The sequence below is a fragment of the Lactuca saligna genome, chromosome 5 (assembly GCF_052625555.1).
Source record: "Lactuca saligna cultivar CGN05327 chromosome 5, ASM5262555v1, whole genome shotgun sequence".
In the NCBI taxonomy this organism is placed as follows: Eukaryota; Viridiplantae; Streptophyta; class Magnoliopsida; order Asterales; family Asteraceae; genus Lactuca; species Lactuca saligna.
In genome coordinates this window covers 29,035,089-29,043,414 of record NC_136421.1, presented here as the reverse complement: position 1 = coordinate 29,043,414, position 8,326 = coordinate 29,035,089, and the positions used below count along the sequence as shown (strand labels likewise).

The 8,326-nt window shown below is 33.8% G+C and overlaps 1 pseudogene; it reads left to right on the top strand.

Moving 5' to 3' along the window:
- Positions 1–348: 348 nt before the first annotated feature.
- On the top strand, positions 349–2,712 carry LOC144996986 (U-box domain-containing protein 19 pseudogene; annotated as a pseudogene).
- The last annotated feature ends 5,614 nt before the right edge of the window (positions 2,713–8,326 follow it).

Here is an 8,326-nt window from a genome sequence, read left to right as displayed (position 1 = left end):
TAAACATATAAATAATTATAAGATAATCTATTAATATGTTACACAAATATGTTAAAAGCCAATTGAGCCAATAATAGATTAAACCAACTAATTAAAACCTTGTCTAATAGACTTATACGGTTATACTTAAATCTCCATTAAAAAAAAAAAAAAAAAAAAAAAAGCGAAAACTACCGACTGATTTTTAACCGTCCAATCTATTTCTCCGGCTTGATTCAAACACGTGTCATCAAGTGGGACGCCACTTGATTTCTCCCAAGTCCACGCAGCCATATCTTTAAACGCGCATACCTTTATGCCACGTTTCATGTACGATCCTCATCCTTCTATAAATCCCTCCAACCGTACCAACAATTCAAAAAGATAATTTCCACTATTTTTGGGCAACTCAAAAACCTTTCTTCATCACCATTCTCCATTCTCCGATGCTTAAACGATTTGATGACAACAGTCGCCGGATTCTCAAGTTTCCGGCGGTTCTTCCATGCCAAGATGTCAATCCAGTGACGCTTCTTCGCTCTCTCATCACTCTCTCCAACTTCATAACCAATTACCAGTCTCAACTCTTCGCCACGCAACGAAAAAACGTTCGTGAATCGATTCGACAGATCGGGATTCTTTCCATGTTCTTCTGTGAAATTATGGAGCAAGACGTTTCAGGTTTACCGGATCCTGCTGTGCTCTGTTTCTCCGAACTTCATCATTCGTTCCAGAAGATTCTATTTGTGTTTGAAGATTGTACACGTAGTGGAGCTAGGGTTTTTATTTTGATGAAGTCTCACTTTGTAGCTACGCAGTTTTTGACATTGATACGAGCGGTTGCTACAGCGCTTGATATTCTTCCGTTGAATTCGATCAAAGTGTCGATTGAGATGAAAGAATTGGTGGAGATGGTTGCGAAGCAAGCAAGGAGGGCGAAAATGGAGGTTGATCCGGATGATGATTACGCCATGAAACGAGTCATGTTGATTTTAAACCAGTTTGAGAACAGGTTCGAACCTGATCCGATTATTATCAAGCGAGTTCTTTATTATCTAGGTATTAATAGCTGGAGTGAGTGTCACAGAGAAATTAGGTTTTTAGACGAAGAGATTAGTTTAGTATCATTAGAAAATAACGAAAGAGATCTCCATCTATTAAGTACTTTAGCTGGATTCATGAGGTATTGCCGGGGAGTTCTGTTTGAAAACTTTGTTCTAGAAAATACCGACGATCAATCCGCCGGAAGATCAAATCTGGAAATCCTGAGCTGCTTAAATCCAGAAGATTTCCGGTGCCCAATATCTCTAGAAATGATGATAGATCCGGTGACTGTTTCCACCGGTCAGACTTACGATCGGGTTTCAATCGAAAAATGGCTTAAATCCGGCAACCTCATCTGCCCAAAAACTGGGAAAAAACTAGCAACAACGGAGCTTGTTCCCAATTTGAATCTTCGGAAAGTTATTCAGCAGTACTGCATCGATCATGGAGTTTCAATTACAAAATTTCAAAAACAATCGCGTGATATTTCTTCCACGATCCTCCCGGGTAGTCCGTCATCTGCTGAAGCGATCAAGTTCCTCAGTGAATATCTGGTAAGAAAATTACGAAACGGAACAGAGAAACAGAAAAGCAAAGCTGCTTATGAAATCCGATTACTTGCGAAATCAAACATTTATAACCGGTTTTGTTTGATCGGAGCCGGAGCGATTCCTCTTCTGTTAACTCGACTTTCGTCATCTGATTCAACTATCCAAGAGAACGCCATTGCAGCTCTACTCAAGCTTTCAAAACATTCAAACGGAAAAAAGGTAATCATCAATAACGGTGGATTAAATTCAATCCTCGAGGTTTTAAAAAACGGATCAAAACAAGAATCTAAACAAATAGCAGCTGCAACAATCTTCTACTTATCATCTGTTCAAGCAAATCAGAAACTCATCGGAGAAATCCCAGACGCCATTCCAGCTTTGATCGAACTAATCAAAACAGGAACTTCATGTGGTAAAAAGAATTCATTAGCAGCTCTATTCGGAATTCTCCTCTACCCAAGAAACCACCAAACCGCACTCTCATCCGGAATCGTTCCACTACTATCCAACCTCATTTCTTGTTCAGATAAACCGGAAATCATCACAGATTCATTAGCAGTTCTAGCGACATTAGCTGAAAGCTTTGATGGATCTGACAAAATCATGAACGCTTCATCTTTACCACTTATCATCAAAACTCTCCAAACATCGCCTTCACGAGCTGCAAAAGAATACTGTGTATCGATCTTGTTGGCTTTATGCAACAATATGGGAGTCGAAGTGATTGCTGTTTTGGCCAATAATGCGAATTTGATCGGATTCTTGTACACGATGTCCACAAATGGGGGTTCACAGGCCGGAAAAAAAGCTCGATCATTGATTCAAGTCATGCATAGGTTCCATGAGACCAGTAGTTCAGGTATGGTGGCTAATTGGGATGCATCTAGAATTGCAACAATTCATTCATGTTAGATTAGATTTTTTTTTAATATATATATATATATATATATTTTTTTTTATAGAAGCTCATATTTTTGAAGGAGCTAATAATAATTACACACACTTGTATAATATATATCTATATTGTATACTGTCGTGATGTAGAGTTTATAGTAGCAAAAATTATACACTTGGAGTTGTAAATATCTTGAAAGATACAGTAAGTGATTAATTTTGAAAGACTGAAACTTTTTGTAAATTTCATTGATTTACTTGGATATTATTGTTATAATTATTTTTAAATGTTGTATATTATTTTGTTATTTAGGTTAAAGAAAGAACTTGGTGATAAATGATAATAATCAAATTAGAAATTAACAAATATAGAGATATTATTATTATCCTTTGAAACTTGAGTATAATATTAATATATGTGGATATGTTTTAGGCCATAAATAACGAAATTTTGAATAGATAAATACTTGACAACGACATCCATATTGATATTGGTCAAAAATATGATTCCCAATTTGTCAAAATCATGATTATTTCAGGGTTAATATCGTAAAAACTCAATCAATTATTTGAATATGAATTTTAGTTTATTATAAAATTTATATTGTTAAAGTCCTTCCTCGCCTTATTTCCTTAGCATCATTTATGTGGATAAAGGAGTGTTATTGTTCTCCAAAAGTATAAAAAGAGAAATGGCCTTTGCTTACTTTTTTTTTATACATATTATTGACAACACACGGGTTTCAATTTTGATGCACAACTGGGTTCATTTACGAAATACGAATTGCAACAAATCATTCATATTCGATTAGATCAACCATATATATATATATATATATATATATATATATATATATATATATATATATATATATATATATATATATATATATATATATATATATATATATATATATATATATATATATATATATATATATATGTTCTTTTTGTAAGTTTGACTTTTCATAGCTAAGCATTATATATATAGACAAACTTGTTTAATATGTCTATTATAACGTAGGCTTTGTAGCATAACAAGTGTCAAGTGATGCACCTTCTTATATATATATATATATATATATATATATATATATATATATATATATATATATATATATATATATATATATATATATATATATATATATATATATAGGTGTAAGTGTGAATACCAGACTATCTAAATTATTTTGAAACCTTGTATTTCTTGTGTCATGAAAATGATATATTTTGTATTATTTTATGTAATTATTGCATATAAATCAACAAATGTCATTTGAAATCAAGAAAATAACGTGTGAAGTCGACACATATTTAATATTTTAGCATTCGAAACTTGAATTAAAAACCCTCAGTCCTTTAGCAAGCATAGATATGTCATTGTCATCAATTTTTGTAACAAAATATACGAGATACGTGGAATGTTTTGGGCAAGAAACAAAAAGAAGCTGAATAGATAAACTATTGAGAATGACATGAAAACTGTATACATATATGATGGCTTATTTGTCGACATCACAATTTATTTTCTTTATGTAGCATCTTTGTTCGGTTTTATGTTAACGCGTTTGTTATTTGAAATGAATGTTTTTTATTATAAAAGAAAGCATGTTCTTTTATTTATTTATTTATTTTTATTTTTTTTCCAAATTAAGAAGAATATATCTTAGAATTAGTGTTTTTTATTTATTATCATAAAAGGAAAATAAAAATAAAAATAAAAAAGTAAATAGTGAAACTTTTTAAAACATCTCCAATCCACTCTTATTTTTCATTCTCATTTTTCATTAGTTGTTTCATTTCTTCCTCTATTACTCTCAATTCTACTTCATTTATTCTTCAATTTTGGGGAAAATAAATACTATAACACCATATTTGATGTTATACTATTCATATTCTTCCAAATTTGGGATAAACTTTGGTTTGTCGGATTTAGTTCCTATTTTTATATATTTATATATTTCTAGATTATTTTTATCTACTAATAATAATTAAATGTAATATTTAATATTTAGAATATTGTGTTATATATTAAATAATATTAATTAATTATAAGTATAAAATTTGTTCTTTGTTTATCAAATTCATATAAAAATTTAAATACATATTGAAATTTTAAAACAGGATAACGTATTTTATAAAAGCATATAATTAAGTATTATAAATATAGTCTTATTTATTTAATACTATTGTAATGAAAAAAAATATAGATAATGTATTTGTTAAAACCAATTTAATATAAGGGGTATGTATGATAATTTATATAAGTTGGAAGATTGAAATATACTATGTATATACTTTTTGGAAGTAAAAATTGGGTAAAAATGAAATAGGGTTGGAGATGAAACACGATTTACTGTATTTTTTACTCTATTTTTTGGTAGAAAAATAAAAATAGGCTGGAAATAGTCTTTTATATATATATATATATATATATATATATATATATATATATATATATATATATATATATATATATATATATATATATATATATATATATGATTTTATAATGTTTATGTTGTATACAATGATAACCTTATGTAAAAAGAAACCTATGTTCTTTACATTTTTTTTTCAGTTCAAATATTTATTTTCTGCTCAACTATATATTGATATGGTCATAAATGATAATGAAAGTTTTTCCATTTTAAGAAGGTAAAGACAACATATCAAGGTTGAGAAAACAATATTATGTGGAGCAATGCAAAATTGACTAATTTATTTTAAAGATCACTTAGAATACCAATTTTGATGGGTTTCTCGCATGTGATTGGTTCATATAAATTCAAAGTAATGGTAAATATAAAGAGATTGACAAAACCACTTTGCATATAATGAGACGGGTATTGGTCGTGAACACGGTGGCTTCTAGATGATCTTTGGCGGCTGGCAACAATGGTGAACAGAAGACAACAACATCGTACAATGCTGGGTAAAAAATATAATGAGTGAAGCAGCCGAAATACTATAAGAAACCCTAAATGACCATGCTTATACCATGTTTGATATTGTGGAAAATCTTTTAAGGTTGGTATTATATTGATATACATAGATGCATAAATTGATCGTATACTATACTAAATAGACAAATTAAATATCCTCTTATCTTTCCTCCATATATATAAATATTATTAATTATATCAAAATATGAAAATTGTTATTATTTTATATGGACAGAAAAATAATAAGAAAGAAAATACTATATGGTAAAGTTGTTGGTTATCCTCACTAGTGGTTTATATGTGAAATGAAGGCCACACATTTTTTACCATTTCACAACCAGCCCACCAGGTTGTGGAAATGGTGTTCACCGATGGATTGGTGGTGAAGAGACGAAAAGAAGAGAGAGATAAAGAGAGACCGATGTTGCTCCTATTTTCCTATTGGGTGTCTTCCTCCGTCTCCATAGAGACGCCACAGCCAAACCACCAGGGCTGAGGCGGTTTTCACGCGTCCTTATCCCCTCCAACATAGTCTTTCACGCGTGGAATGCTATCCACCCGAATAGCCTAATAATATGTGTTGGAACTTTATATATAAAGGAATTGCAAGTTGGCAATTTTCTTTGTATCCCACATTGGTGGGGGGAAGAAACTTTTGTGGGTTTATAAGCCTATTCCCAGCTTTAGTGGATCAAAGGAATGTGCCAAGCCCACGCGCGCGCCTAGCCTAGCCAAGCACTAGCCGACGCCGCGAGTGCGCTATTTAGGTGCACTTCGCACGACGCATCGGTCGCTGGGAGCAGAGGAGCTTTTATTTTTGACGAGTTCGGGTCAAGCCGGTTTGTCCGATCCGGCCTATGGGGGGCCGTTTGATGCCTTCTAGGGTTACGATACCTATAAATACAGCTCCCTAGGAGCCATATGATTCTCACGAAAATCTGAAAGCTCTCCCTCTCTCTGCGGTTTTTTCTTCTAGTTTCCGAGTAGTCGCTTTGTGTTTGTCGATTTCCAGTGCTGTTGGAATATCGATCTAGCTACATTAAATCCTGGGGTTTTACTCTGTTGGTTACAATCAATACAAGCGAAGTAAAAACCTTTAAGGACATGAATCTGATCCGTGCAGTTGCTTCAAGATCAAGTCAACAATCAACAGGTCAGTTTTACTTTTCTGTCTTGTGTTTAATTCGTCCAATAACAGGACAGTCTTCTTCTACCTTTCTTATAATCAGATCTAATCGAGAATGATAGATCTGGTTTCGGACGAAACTTGGTAAATTTAATAATAATAATTGAATTTATTATTCGCAACTAATCGACATATAATTCACCATATTATTTGTTGATTTCATTGCGTGTCTTTTAGTTTGGTTAACAACAATCTTAAAGGTTTTTTTTTTTACTTTGTGATCAATCAACAGACTAATGGACTCTACTGCTAGCCTCCATTTCATGAACAAAGAGTTTGCCAAACTTGACCAATTCGATGGTCAGAACTACACTCGTTGGGCCGAAAAGGTCAAGTTCATGCTTCATGTCTTGAAGCTCTCCTTTTTGTTGGACCCAAAACTGGCACCAATTCCTGATGATCCAATTCCAAAGGAAGGGGAATCTGTGGACCCAGCGATCATTACAGAACTGGAAAAACAAAGGATTCTGCGTAGAGAATCCGAGGAATTGTGTGTGGGTCACATCAAGAATTCTCTATCTGATCGGCTCTATGATCTTTACTCGCCGGTCAAAGATCCTAAAGAGCTATGGAGTGCGTTGGAACTCAAGTATAAGGCACATGAAGAAGGTACTAATAAGTACCTTGTGTCCAAGTATCTTGAGATTCAAATGGTTGATGACAAACCAATTATGGAGCAAGTGCATGAACTCCAAGTCATGGTCAACAAGTTGAACGCACTCACCATCTCTCTTCCAGAACTCTTTCAGGTTGGTGCGATAATCGCAAAACTGCCACCCTCGTGGAAAGATTTCTCTAAGAGAATGATGCACAAATCTGAGGACTACTCCTTGGATGATCTGATTAGGGATGTCAACGGGACCAAACGGGAGCGGGAATAGCTGCCCCCGCTCCCGCCCCCGAAATCAATTGTTGCCCCCGCTCCCGGTCCCGCCCCGTCTCCCCCGTTTACATAGCCCCCGGTCCCGCTCCCGGTTACCTCCATCACCCCGATCCCGCCCCCGTTCCCCCGGTTCCCCCGCTTAAAATTCGTTTTTTTTGCTAAACGACTATTTTGTGTTAGGCTAAAAAGCTTGTTTTTAATAACTTTAAAAGTTTAAAACATAATCTTTTAGAAACTAAACAATTAAAAATTCAACATTACGAATTCAATATTACAAAATGACAATTCCATCAATCTTAAAAATATAAAATATGACAAATCCAATATTACAAATATAAAATACTTACATATCCAAAAGTATATGATCAATTCACTACCTCTTCAATATCTATTAATTGAAAACGGGAAAGTGAAACATAACCTACACTTAAAATTAGAAAATCTATTTTGTATATGTATTTTATATTAAATATATATTTTTTACATAAATGTACAACCGGGGCCCCGCGGGAGTACGAGACAGGAATACCAACTCCCGCTCCCGGTCCCGAAAATAAGCGGGGTTTAATTTTGCCCCCGCTCCCGCTCCCGCTCCCGGTTTTTTTAAAAATTTAGTCCCATACGGGATCGGGGTTCCACGGGGGGTTTTTGACATCCCTAGATCTTATGAAACACCTCCGCATTGAGGAGGAAACTCGCATCAGGGACAAGCGAGGTAAAGTTGGACAAAGTGTGCATCATGTGTCAGGTGGGAGTTCTAGCCACAAAGGCAAATTTGGGGGCCATAACAAGAAGAATTTTGGTCCCAAGAAACAAAGCTTCAAGAAACCGGGTCATCAAA